We start from the raw sequence: 14,290 nt of genomic DNA, 5'->3' as shown, positions 1-14,290 counted from the left end.
ACTCGGCGGAAAAGTTCGTGTCGAAGCGGCCTTCTGGGGCAAGGCCCGAGGTGTGTCCGGCTGAGCAGTAGGTCGGCCGCGTCCGGGCTGTGGGCTTCCGGCGGGCCCCTGCCGAGGCCCTGTCACCGGATCTGGAGACCCTGCCTGGCCCGCAGACTTCTTCCACTGCACTGGGGAAACGTTCGATTCCTGAAAGCCACTGGGCCGAATCTGCAGGATGGCAATTCAGAGGCTAGTTTTAGTCTGTAGTGGGCACGGTCCCTTTTCGTCGTTCTTCATAGAGACTCCCTATGTTTCTCCAAGACACTTAGATTGAGGACGTCCTATTGGAGCCTAGCCTGGGGCGCCGGGAGCGGCATCCGGTGGGGACAGCGTTGACAAGATACTCAAATAACCGTTTCAGCAGATAGACTGGAATAACGGTGAGAGATGCGAAGTGTTTCAGGAGCTCAGCTGGTGAACAAGGCGGGCAAGCGATTAGGAAAGGGCGAGGGAGGAGGAGAGGGCTTTGGCGCTGGAGCGGTATTCCACCGAGAAGGGATAAAGGGAGATGAATCTGGCGCCAAATTTAGTTGATCCTTGAATGCTGGGTGTGGCTGTTGAATAGCTCCACCAGGTAGGAAGCCCGAAGTCCCTCAGGTATATAATTTGCAGAGTCAGACTGGAGACGTGTTTCTAGAAAATTGGCCATATAGTGTATAGCGAACGTGAGGCTGGATTGGAGGTGATGAACCTGGGAGCAAAGAGAAGTCGCGAAGCTAGTGTATTTTGCCCAGGCTGGAGTGCAGTGGTGCGATCTCGGCTCATTGCAACCTCGGCCTCCCGATTTCAAGCGAATCTCCTGCCTCAGCCGCCTGAGTAGCTGGGATTACAGGTGCGCGCCACCACGCCCGGCTAATTTTTATATTTTTAGTAGAGACGGGGTTTCACCATGTTGGTCAGACTGGTCTCGAACTCCTGACCTCAGGTGATCCGCCCGCCTCGGCCTCCCAAAGTCCTGGTATTACAGGCGTGAGCCACCACGCCCGGCCAACCATAAGGAATTGAAGTTGGGAGATGTAAGGAGAGTGGAAAGAAAAGGATTCTTTCTGGAAGATGGGGAGCCAGTTAAGGAGGGAGGGAAAGGTGATGAGTTTATGTTTTTGAGGCAGCAATGGGTTGATTGTTCGTGTCTGGAGGGCAATGGAGATGTAGGGGGATCGTAAGTATTAATAAGTTCTGGTCGGGAGCTTTGGCTCCTGCCTGTAATCCCAGCACTTTGGGAGGCCAAGACGGGCGGATAGCTTGAGCTTACGAGTTCCAGACCACCCTAGGCAACATGGCTAAAAAATTAGCCGGGTGTAGTGTTGCACGCCTGTCGTCCCAGCTACTCAGGAGGCTGAGGTGGGAGAATCACCTGAGTCCAGGAGGTAGAGGTTGCAGTGAGTGGAGATCATGCCACTGTACTCCAGCCTGGGAGACAGAGCTAGATCTTGTCTCAAAAAAAAAAAAAAAAAAAAAAAAAAAAAAAAATTATATATATATATAGTCTTCATAGGAAGTCTAGGAACCTTGGCAGTTTCTGGGGAACTTAGGAATCTAACAAGAAATAACATCAACTTTTTGTGCAAGATCCTCCAAACCAAGAGGAAGTAATTTCCTCAACTGTAGGGCTTATTCAACTTAATGAGATGTTATGATTGTATGGCATCCCTTAAAAAACATTTGTTAGCCGGGTGCAGTGGCTCACGCCTGTAATCCCTGCACTTTGGGAGGCCAAGGCGGGTGGATCACGAGGTCAAGAGATCGAGACCATCCTGGTCAACACGGTGAAACCTCGTCTCTACTAAAAATACAAAAAATTAGCTGGGCATAGTGGTGTGTGCCTGTAATCCCAGCTACTCAGGAGGCTGAGGCAGGAGAATTGCCTGAACCCAGGAGGCGGAGGTTGTGGTGAGCCGAGATCGCGCCATTGCACTCCAGCCTGGGTAACAAGAGCGAAACTCCATCTCAAAAAAAAAAAAAAAAAAAAATTTGTTGAAGTCCTAACCCCCAGTACCTTATTCTTTCCATATAAGGTCATTATAGATGTAACTAATTAAAATGAGGTCACACTGAACTGAGGCAGAGACTAATTCAGTATGACTGTTGTTCTTATGAGAAGACGGAAGCAGGGGTTGGAATGATGCATCTGCAAGCCAAGGAAGGCCAAGGGTTGCCAGCAGTCATGAGAAGCTAGGAGAGAGGTGTGGACTAAGGTCCCCCCAGGGCCTGTGAAGGAACCAACCCAGATGACACTTTGATTTTGGGCTTCCAGCCTCCTGAACTGGAGAGAGTAAATGTCTGTTGTTTTAAGCCACCCAGTTTGTGGTCATTTGTTACAGCAGCCCCAAGAAACTAATACATGAGGCCATAAGGAGTCCTGCTTTCAGAGACGGTCTGGTTTGCTAGCAAGACACAGTTTATCACTTATGAACTGCATGACCAGAGGCAGTTTCTCATCCTCTCTGGACCTCACCTTCCTCATTTGTAAAACAGAGTTAATGGTACCCACCTCATAGGGCTACTTGGAGAATTAATGAGAAACTGGATGTGAAGAACCCAGCACAAGGTAAGAGTTCAATAAATGTGGTTTTCCCTAGTAAAGCATCATCTCTTACTGAGAAATAATTATGAATGACCTATAAGGGAATCACCCTCCTTCCTGAAAGCATTTATTCAGAAATATGCTCTAACCAGAGCTAGAAATACAAAAGAAAGTGACAACTACTGCCTGATTTACTGTAAAACCAAATTGATGCCTTCAAAATGTAAGTCACCATCTTCCCCCAGAAACTAGCTCCTCGCTTCCCTGTTTTTGTCACCCAGATTCAGGTGTCTCTGGCTCCTCCTACTCCTTCTCCTTCCATCATTATATATAGCCTGTCATCTAGTTTCTGTGTTTTTAAAACTGTTTTGACCGTGATCCAGGATACATGTGTGAAACAAAAATTTCATTTAAAAAAAAAAAAAAAAAGGCCACTGGGCGCGGTGGCTCAAGCCTGTAATCCCCGCACTTTGGGAGGCCAAGGCGGGTGGATCATGAGGTCAAGAGATCGAGACCATCCTGGTCTACATGCTGAAACCCCGTCTCTACTAAAAATACAAAAAATCAGCTGGGCATGGTGGCGCGTGCCTGTAATCCCAGCTACTCAGGAGGCTGAGGCAGGAGAATTGCCTGAACCCAGGAGGCGGAGGTTGCGGTGAGCCGAGATCGTGCCATTGCACTCCAGCCTGGGTAACAAGAGCAAAACTCTGTCTCAAAAAAAAAAAAAAAAAAAAAAAAAGGCCAGGCATGGTGGCTCAACACCTGTAATACCAGCACTTCGGGAGGGCAAGGCAGGCAGATTGCTTGAGCCCAGAAGTTCATTGACCATCCTGGGCACTATGGCAAGACCCGGTCTTTACCAAAAATACCAAAAAAATTAGCTGGGCATGGTGGTATGCAGCTGTAGTTCCAGCTACTTGGGAGGCTGAGGTGGGAGAAGCCCTTGAGCCCAGGAGGTGGAGGTTATAGTAAGCAGATATCACACCACTGCACTCCGGCCTGGGTTGTGGAGTGAGACCCTGTCTCAACAAAACCCAAAAACAACCTTTGTATTTTTGCATGTGATACGCTCTGATATTTTCTATTTCCTTCTTCTTTTTTTTTTTTTTTCAAGTTAAGAGTGCAAAAGGTTTATTGGAAAAAACAAAAACAAAAATCTATTTTTAAGCCTGCGGGACATTAGGGGGGGATGTCCAGTAAATATGCACATCTGAAGCTAAGGAGGAGCACTGAGGTTGGACATAGGTTTGGAGGCTGTCAGCATGTAGAGATGGTACTTTACCCATGAGAACAGATGCAATGAGCCAGGGAGAAGGGGTAGGTATGAGAAAAGCACAGTGAGACAAGGAGAGGACCCCTTGGAAGCACCAGCATTAGATGTGGTTAGAGGATTCAGATTCCCAAGAAGATTGAGAAGCAATGTTCAGACTTAAAAGGAGACAGGAGGCTGGGTGCTGTGGCTTACAACTGTAATCCCAGCACTTTGGGAGGCCAAGGCAGGCAGATCACCTGAGGTCAGGAGTTCGAGACCAGCCTGGCCAACATGGTGAAAACCCGACTCTATTAAGAATACAAAAAATTAGCTAGGTGTGGTGGTGGGTGCCTGTCATTGCAGCTACTTGGGAGGCTGGGGCAGGAGAATCACTTGAACCTGGGAGGCAGAGGTTGCAGTAAGCCGAGACTGTGCCACTGCACTCCAGCCAAGAGCAAGACTCCGTCTCAAACAAAACAAAACAAAACAAAACACACCACATTGTGATACTTCTACACACTCATGAGAATAGCTACTGGAAATCTCATACATTGCTGATGGAAGCGTGAGTTGGTAGAATCACTTTAAAAAACTGTTTGGCAATACTACTAAAGCTGAAGATTTGTACCTCCTATGGCCCTGTAATCCACCCCCTGGGTATATATCCAACAGAGTGCAAGCAGATGTGCACTAAAGGACCTGCAATTAGTGGAGCTATATGTATAATATTGCCAGTATTCACCAGTTTTCTGTTTGCAAAAATGGTGATTTCATGTGGTTAAACCTGATTACAAGAATGTTCACAGCAGCTCTATTTGTATTAGCCAAAACCTGGAATATCTCAATGGCAGATTATTGTGTATTTATTGAATAAATGTTTCACCCAGTAACGTGGATAAATCTCACAAACATAATGTTGAGTGAAATAAGCCACATCACTATAATATATATTTATTTATTTTTGGGACAGAGTCTTGCTCTGTCACTCTGGCTGGAGTCCAGTGGTCTGATCTCGGCTCACTACAACCTCCATCTCCCGAGTTCAAGTGATTCTTCTGCCTCAGCCTCCCGAGTAGCCGGCACTACAGGCACATGCCACCATACCCGGCTAATTTTTGTATATTTAGTAGAGACAGGGTTTCACTATACTGGCCAGGCTGGTTTTGAACTCCTGACCTCGTGATCTGCCTGCCTCGGCCTCCCAAGTGCTGGGATTACAGGTGTGAACCACCGTGCCCGGACATATTTATTTATTTGTAGCTATATATAAAGTACAAAAACAGGCTGAGTGCATTGGCTCATACTTGTAACCCTAGCACTTTGGGAGGCCAAGGCAGGTGGATTGCCTGAACTCAGGAGTTCAAGACCAGCCTGGGCAACATGGTGAAACCTGGACTCTACTAAAAATACAAAAATTAGCCAAGTGTGTTGGCGCCAGCCTTGCAGTCCCAGCTACTTGGGAGGCTGAGGCACAAGAATTGCTTGAACTCAGGAGGTGGAGGTTGCAGTGCCCTGAGATAGAGATTGTGCCACTGCACTCCAGCCTGGACAACAAAGTGAGACTCTGTCTCTGGAAACAAAACAAAACAAAACAGACTAATCTGTGATGATAAACATGAGATTACCTTTGGGGCTAGTCTCTGAAGAGAAAATGGAAATGTTTTGGGATGCTAGTTATCCTTTTTTAAAAGCTCTGTATAATAGTTGAACATGTTGTGTGCATTTTGTAAAATTCATTAAGCTGCAGGCTTATGATTTGTGTACTTTTCTGTATTTGTGATACTTCAGTAAAAGATTACTTAAAAGTTTAATTCTTGAATGAGCATGGTGGCTCACACCTGTAATCCTAGCCCTTTGGGAGGCTTGAGGTGGGAAAAATTGCTTGAGACCAGGAGTTTGAGACTAGCCTGAACAACATAGGAAGACACTTTCTACAGAAAAATTTTAAAATAGCCAGGTGTGGTAACACATGCCACACCTACTTGGGAGACCTACTTGGGAGACTAAGGTGAGAGGATCACTTAAGCCCAGGATCTGAGATTATAGTGGGCCGTGAACATGCCACTGCACTCCAGCCTGGGCGATAGAGTGAGACCCTGTCTCCAAAATAAAAAATAAAAGTTGGCTGGGGCTGGTGTGGTGGGTCATGCCTGTAATCCCAGCACTTTGGGAGGCTGAGGTGGGTGGATCACTTGAGGCCGGGGTTTGAGACCAAGCTGGCAAACATGGCAAAACACTGTCTCTACTAAAAACACAAAACTTACTCAGGCTTAGTGGTGCTCGCCTGTAGTCCCAGCTACTCAGGAGGCTGAGGTGGGAGGATCGCTTGAGCCTGGGAGATGGAGGCTGCAGTGAGCCGAGATTGCACCACTGCCTTCCAGCCTGGGTGATGGAGCAAGACCCTATATCAAAAAAATAAAAATAAAATAAGATAAAAAACACAAAAGTTGAAGTCTTCAAATTATTTTGAATTAGATATGCATCATATAATTTTGAATGTTTATTTCGTGACATAGTCTATAGTCCTCAAAGTCATTCATCACCTTCAATACAGACTCCTGAGAAAAGGACTGCTGATTCTTGACTAGATCATTTAGGGTAGGGAGCACATTATATATTTCTCTGACTGCTCCACCCCCAACTCTCAGGGAAAGATAATTGTCCTACCAATCTTCATCTGGGAAAAGTTTTGGATTTTTTTTCTGCTTTTATGTTACATTTTATTATTTTTTTTTCAGTATTATACATAACTAAAATGACTAGGCAAATGATCAAAATAAAATGCAGCACTCACAATTTGAGACCCAGAATCAGAAAACTTGGCTCATGCTTCAATGTTGTTACATATTTCCTATGCATTTCAGTTTCTCTCTCTGTCTCTCTATCTCTCTCTCTCTGTCTCTCTCTTTCTCTTTCTTTTTTCTTGAGACAGAGTCCAGCTGCTCTCTCTTTCTTTTTTCTTGAGACGGAGTCCAGCTGCTCTCTCTTTCTCTTTCTTTTTTCTTGAGACAGAGTCCAACTGTGTTGCCCAGGCTGGAGTGCTGTGGCGTGATCTTGGCTCACTGCAACCTCTGCTTCCTGGGTTCAAGCGATTCTTGTGCCTCAGCCTCCTGAGTAGCTGGGATTACAGGCACATGCCACCATGCTTGGCTAATTTTTGTATTTTTAGTAGAGACAGGGTCGCACAGCTAACTTTTCTGTTTTTAGTAGATACAGGGTCTCACAATGTTGGCCAGGTTAGTCTCGAACTCCTGACTCCAGGTGATTTGCCTGCCTTGGCCTCCCAAAGTGCTGGGATTATAGGCGTGAGCCACTGCACCAGTCAAAAGTAAGACTTGAATTTAGGCATGGAGGTAGGAGTTTGTTCTACTGACCAATGGAGGCTGGGCTGGAGGATGGTGTAGAGGAGAGAGCTGGGGTAGGAGAGGGACAGGATGAGCGAGATACAATGGCATGGAATTGGATAGCTCTGTGCTCAAAGGATGTGGACAGAGCACACACCAAGCACATTACTGCCCCTGAGCCTTTGCCCTGGTTATTCCCTTCCCCTAGGACACTCCTCTCTCAGATCGCTGCTGGTTAGCTTGACCCCTATCTGCAGATCTTTGCTCAAATGTTAACCTCCTCAGAGAGGACTTCCTTGACCTGTCTATTGAAATAGCAATTTTCATTCTTCTCTATCCCCTCACTCTTCTTTTTTTGAGACAGAGTTTTGCTCTTGTTGCCCAGGCTGGAGTGCAGTGATGTGATCTCTGCTCACTGCAACCTGTGACTCTCGGGTTCAAGCGATTCTCATACCTCAGCCTCCCAAGTAGCTGCCATTACAGGCATGTGACACCACACCTGGCTAGTTTTGCATTTTTGGTAGAGATGGGCTTTCTCCATGTTGCTCAGGCTGGTCTCGAACTTCTGACCTCAGGTGATCCACCACTTTGGCCTTTCAAGGTGCTGGGATTACAGGTGTGAGCCACCTTGCCCGGCTGTGCCTTTTTCTTTATAGCACATATCACTCTTGCACTATTTTGTATATATGTATATTTGTTTCTCTGTTCACTTTCCGTCTCCCTAACTTGAAGCTAAGCTCCACAAAGGCAGCTGTCTCCCCAGCTATATGGCCATATCTTAGCCCTGTAACAGTATCTGGCACATAGTAGGTGCCCCATAAATAATGAATGAATGAGCAAGCCCTGAGGGGGTATTGCAGTGGGGCGTCCCTCTGAGATGTGAGTGGTTCCAGGTGTTGAAGACAAGGTGATATTAAACACACAAATATGTTGGTCAGCTCGATCACATTATTTACTCTGCATGGCTGCTTGTCAGCTGTTTCATTTGCCTTCAAAAGGAATTATTTCTTTCCTTCAAAAAGGAAAATACTTTGTGATCCCAAGTCTTCTTACTTTATTGATTATTATTTTTTATGATCCTTGTTTCTTTGTTTATTTAGCAAACATTTGTTGAATCCCTGCTATGCAGCATGCAGGTGCTTGGGGATACAACAGAGAACACATCTGACCCAACCCCTGTCCCTGAAGCTTAGAAGTGTGAGAGATCGGCGGGGCATGGTGGCTCACGCCTGTAATCCAAGCACTTTGGAGGCCAAGGCGGGCGGATCACCTGAGGTTGGAAGTTTAAGACCAGCCTGACTAACATGGTGAAACCCCGTCTTTAAAAAAAAAAAAAGAAGCGTGAGAGACCAATAAACCAGCAAGCAATTACAGTAGAGTAGCAGAGTATGGTGCTTGAAAATACAGTTTTTTGTTTCATTTTGTTTTTTGAGACAGAGTTTTACTACGTTGCCCAGGCTGGAGTGGAGTTCAGTGGCGTGATCTTGGCTCACTGAAACCTCTGCCTCCCAGGTTCAAGCAATTCTCCTGCCTCAGTCTCCTGAGTAGCTGGGATTACAGGCATGTACCACCATGCCTGGCTAATTTTTTTTTTTTTTTTTTTTTTTTTTTTTGAGACGAAGTCTTACTCGACGCCAGGCTGGAGTGTAATGGTGTGATCTTGGCTCACTGCAACCTCCGCAGGCTCAAGCAATCCCCCTGCCTCAGCCTCCCAAGTAGCTGGGATTACAGGCACACACCACCATGCCCAGCTAATTTTTGTTTTTTTGTTTTTTTGTTTTTTTGTTTTGTTTTTTTTTTGAGATGGAGTTTCGCTCTTGTTACCCAGGCTGGAGTGCAATGGCGCGATCTCGGCTCACCGCAACCTCCGCCTCCTGGGTTCAGGCAATTCTCCTGCCTCAGCCTCCTGAGTAGCTGGGATTACAGGCACGCACCACCATGCCCAGCTAGCTTTTTGTATTTTTAGTAGAGACGGGGTTTCACCATGTTGACCAGGATGGTCTCGATCTCTCGACCTCGTGATCCACCCGCCTTGGCCTCCCAAAGTGCTGGGATTACAGGCTTGAGCCACCGCGCCCGGCAATTTTTGTATTTTTAATCGAGATGGGGTTTCACCATTTTGGTCAGGCTGGTCTCGAACTACTGACCTTGTGATCTGCCCACCTTGGCCTCCCAAAGTGCTGCGATTACAGATGTGAGCCACTGCACCTGGCCTGTTTTTTTTTTTTTTTTTTTTTTTAAGTGGAGACCAGGTTTTGCCATGTTGGCCAGGCTGGTCTTGAACTCCTGATCTCAGGTGATCTGCCTGCCTCAGCCTTCTAAGGCATTCGAGATCAGGAGTTTGAGACCAGCCTGGCATAAGCCACCGCACTCGGGCTGGTTTGTTTTTTTTTGTTTTTTTGTTTTTTTTTTGAGACCCTGTCTCTACTAAAAACACAAAAATAGCCAGGTATGGCGGTGTGTGTCTGTAGTCCCAGCTACTCAGGAGACTGAGGCAAGAGAATCACTTGAACCGGGGAGGCAAAGGTTGCAATCAGCTGAGATCATGCCACTGCACTATAGCCTGGGAGACATAGCAAGACTCAGACTCAAAAAAAAAAAAAAAGAGCAAAAAATGGGTATAAATTTGTATGAAAAATATGGTTCCAATCATATTTAAATATGCATAAAAGACCTGAAGGAAATTCACAGAATTGTTAATGATGGTTAGCAGCAGGATTATTAAAAAGCATAATGTTAGGGCCAGGCACGGTGGCTTAAACCTGTAATCCCAGAGCTTTGGGAGGCTGAGGTGGGCAGATCACTTGAGGCCAGGAATTTGAGATCAGTTGGCCAACATGGCAAAACCTCGTCTCTACTAAAAATACAAAAAATTAGCTGGTTGTGGTGGCGTGTGCCTGTAGTCCCAGATACTCAGGAGGCCGAGGCAGGAGAATTGCTTGAAACTGGAAAATGGAAGTTGCAGTGAGCCAGATTGTACCACTGCACTCCAGCCTGGCAATTGAGCAAGACTCCGTCTCAAAAAACAAAAATTAGCTGGGTGTGGTGGCACCTGCCTGTAATCCCAGATACTTGGGAGGCTGAGGCATGAGAATTGCTTGAAACTGGGAGGCAGAGGCTGCAATGAACAAAGATCGTACCACTGCACTCCAGCCTGAGCAACAGAGACTCTGAAAACAAACAAGCAAACAAAAACCCATAAAGTTAGGTTGAAGTTTATGACATTTCCATTGTCATTTTGTTAAGTCAATTTCATAATGTTCAACCTAATATATTGGTGAAAAGAGTCCAAGGCAAACTTGGATTCAAATCCCAGCTTCAGTATGCATGATTCAGTATACAACGTCTCAGTTGCGTAACCTTGGACAAACATACTTAACTTTCCTCTGAGCCACAGTAGCCTCATCTGTAAAATGGGCATAAACATAGTCTGTACCTCAGGGTTATGGCTAAGATTAAATGGAATAATGTATGTAAGGGGTCTGGCACACTAGAATCCCAGAATAAATGGTGGCCATAATTGTGGGTGGTGGCTTTTTCCTTCTTTACTGTATTTTTCAAATTTCCTATAATATACTTTTTAAAAATTCTAAAGCTAATAAACATAATTATTTAATTTTTTTGTTTTTGTTTTTTGAGATGGAGTCTTGCTCTGTCTTCTCAAGTACAAGACAAACTTTTGTCTCTGGCTGAAGTGCAGTGGCACGATCTTGGCTAACTGCAAACTCTGCCTCCCCGGTTCAAGCAATTCTCCTGCCTCAGCCTCCTGAGTAGCTGGAATTACAGGCGCCTACCACCATGCTCAGCTAATTTTTGTATTTTTAGTAGATACAGGGTTTCACCATGTTGGCCAGGCTGATCTCCAACTTGTAACCTCAGGTGATCCACCCACCTCGGCTTCCCAAAGTGCTGGGATTACAAGCACGAGCCACAGCACGCCAGCCAATTATTTAATTTTCAAAGGAATTGTGCTCTATTCCTTGAAGCTCTTGAGTGGGGATCTTGAGGCTGTTCCTGGGAATGTGGTTGAGGGCTTTCTTATAGCCCTGCTGTGGCTTGGGTTGGCTAAACAAAGACAGTGACCTGAGAAGAGAGCTAGATGTTTTTGCTTGGTGGGACCTTGGGAGCTTTATTTACAGAGGACACTGTGTCCCACGGCCCAAACTGCTCCCTCACTCCAGCATCTGCTGTATTGAGCCCCTCAGAGGGTCTGCTTTGACCCATCCTGTTCCTCAAACCCTGGGTCACAGTGCTCAGTGTCCGCCTTGGTCATGACAGCCTTTGGCACTGTCCTCTTCATTTAGAAGCAGTTTCTGGGTCCTGAGCACAGAAGCTGAGCTCAATTTTCATCATGTCCAATACCCAGGAGTGGGCTACAGAGTTTTGTTTTGTTTTTGTGATAGCCTTGCTCTGTCACCCAGGCTGGAGTGCAGTGGTGTGATCATGGCTCACCACAACCTCTGCCTCCTGGACTCAAGCTATCCTTCCACCTTAGCCCCTTGAGTAGCTGGGACTACAGGCACACACCACCACAGCCAGTTAATTTTGGTAATTTTTGAAGAGATGGGGGTTTCACCGTGTTGTCCAGGCTGGGGCTACAGTTTCTGTTTAGGATGATGCAAAAGTTTTGGAAATAAGCAGTGTAGGAAATATAGGGTACAAACTCAGTTATGAGAATAATTCTGGGGATCTAAGGCATAGTATGTATGGTGATGGATGTGTTCATTAATGTGATTGTGGGAATCATTATACAGTGTGCACAAATGTCAAATCATTCAAACATTGAATGTATACAATCTTTCCTTCTCAAATATTTGTTAAAATAGTGGAGATAATTGCACAACATTGTGAATATAATTGAATGCAATTGATGACATGGTATTGTACACTTAAAAATGGTTAAAATAGATGGGGCATGGCAGTTCATACCTGTAATCCCAAAGCTTTGGGACACTGAGGCTGGAGGATTGAAGCCAGAAGCTGGAGACCAGCTTGGGCAGCAAAGCAAGCTTCTGTCTCTGTGAAAATAGGAAAAAAAAAAAATTTGCTGGGTTTGGTGGTACGCTCCCATCGTCCCAGCTACTCAGGAGGCTGCAGCGGGAGGATCACGTGAGCCTAGGTGTTCAAGGCTGCAGTGAGCTTTGATTGTACCATTGCACTCGACCCTGAGTGACAGTGACACCTTTGTCTCTAAAGAAAAAAAATGGTTAAAATGGCAAATTTTGTGTTATTTAGATTTTATCACAATTTTTAAATTTTTATATATATATATATTTTTTTTTTTTTTAAAAAGGAGCAAACTTATTAACTGAACCACAATTTAAGTGAGAGAAAAAAAAAAAAGTCCAGAATGCACTAAAGGGAGAAAGTTTCATGAAATCACCTGGGACTGACTGAGCCACAAAAGGACATCTGGATTTAGGCCTATTCTGATTCTTATGTGGCTCCATGACCTTGGATAACTTAACTCCTCTGAGGCTCAGGTTTCTCTTCTGCAAAGTGGCCCGATACGATGCTGCCCTCAGAGAGTGTCGTGAAGCTCAAATATGATCAAATGTGCGAGACTGTTTTGTTAAAAAAAAAAAAAAAAAAAACTGAATAATTGTTTATCAGCATTGTCCTGCCACCACCACCACAAAAAATTTAAAAAGAAAAGAAAAAAAGTAAAAGAAAAGAAAAGAAAGCTGGATGCAGTGGCTCATGCCTGTAATCCCAGCACTTTGGGAGGCCAAGGCAGGCAGATCACCTGAGCTCAGGAGTTCAAGACCAGCCTGACCAATATGGAGAAATCCCATCTTTGCTAAAAATACAAAAATTATTCGGGTGTGGTGGCCCATGCCTGTAATCCCATCTACTTGGGAGGGTGAGGCAGGAGAATCACTTAAACCCAACAGGCAGAGGTTGTCTTGAGCCAAGATCACGCCATTGCACTCCAGCCTGGGCAGCAAGAACGAAACTTCATTTCAAAAAAAAAAGAGAGGCCGGGCACGGTGGCTCAAGCCTGTAATCCCAGCACTTTGGGAGGCCGAGGCGGGTGGATCACGAGGTCGAGAGATCGAGACCATCCTGGCCAACATGTGAAACCCCGTCTCTACTAAAAATACAAAAAAACTAGCTGGGCGTGGTGGCGCGGGCCTGTAATCCCAGCTACTCAGGAGGCTGAGGCAGGAGAATTGCCTGAGCCCAGGAGGCGGAGGTTGCGGTGAGCCGAGATCGCGCCATTGCACTCCAGCCTGGGTAACAAGAGCGAAACTCCGTCTCAAAAGAAAAAAAAAAAAAAAAAAAGAGAAAGCCTTATAAACAAAATACCAGAGTACATTGTTTTGCTCTGAGGATGCTTGAAATGCCAAACTAAGGCTGTTTGATGGGAACCTCCAGAAATAAGGAAGGGAAGAGGGGGACACTAAAGGAATCTCTCAATCTCTCACTCCTCACCCTAAATTAGATGCTATACTTTCTCTTGTATTGGCTATTTTTTTCTTTTGTTTTTTCTTTTTTTAATTTCTAAAATTCAACCAGAGCCTACTTAGAACATCTTTTGTGGGACCTGCAGGGAGGTGGCAGTGAGACTCAAGGTGTCAGAGGAGCGAAGGAGTAGGGACCGGGGAAGGGTGGGGTGCCGAGGAAGCACCCCCACATCACAATTTTGCCCCAGTGCTGGGGAGAGGAGAAATGTCCTTAGCTTGTCTCCTCCTCTCCCTCTCTTCCTCCTCCCTCTGCCTTCATCTTTCTCCTGGGAGATTTATTTCTGTCCCTTTTTTCATGTAAAGCAACGGAAATGAATCATCTTTCAGCCTGTTTAATAAACAGCCCCATGCCTCCTGACCTCAGCTGACTCTCTCACTGGCTCCTCTGTGGCTGCTCCTGGGCTAGGTCTCACCCCCTCAAAGGCAAGACCCCCTCATGGCTAGCTATTCCTGGTAATGTTCTCCACCCTCCCTTCCCGCTCAGTCCTGGCAGCGTGACCTCCTCCCACCCCAGGGATGACTGGAATCACACACAGCATTCCAAGCGACAATCCCACGAACTGACCAGAGGGGCAGGGAAAGCAAGGGGGCCACCATGTTTGGAGGGTTTTTGTGCCATCTCAATGACCCTATTAGTGGATCTCAAAATCTGCATTTTACA

General features: G+C 45.8%; 1 protein-coding gene across 10 annotated transcripts in view; it reads left to right on the top strand.

Annotated features, from left to right (window-relative positions):
• Positions 1-23: 23 nt before the first annotated feature.
• ADAP2 (ArfGAP with dual PH domains 2) overlaps positions 24-14,290 on the top strand; it is a 55,256-nt gene continuing 40,989 nt past the window's right edge. For 3 of the 10 annotated variants that reach the window (XM_039476378.2, XM_074388395.1, XM_074388394.1), the window contains exon 1: positions 24-2,590. The gene's annotated coding sequence lies outside the window, so the exon portion shown is untranslated. The remainder of the gene's footprint in view (positions 2,591-14,290) is intronic. The other 7 variants (XM_074388398.1, XM_039476379.2, XM_074388396.1 and 4 more) reach the window with 6 other exon arrangements.

Source organism: Saimiri boliviensis, chromosome 17 (assembly GCF_048565385.1).
Source record: "Saimiri boliviensis isolate mSaiBol1 chromosome 17, mSaiBol1.pri, whole genome shotgun sequence".
Taxonomy (NCBI): domain Eukaryota; kingdom Metazoa; phylum Chordata; class Mammalia; order Primates; family Cebidae; genus Saimiri; species Saimiri boliviensis.
The sequence above is the reverse complement of the archived record's forward strand: the minus strand, read 5'-3'. Positions and strand labels throughout refer to the sequence as shown.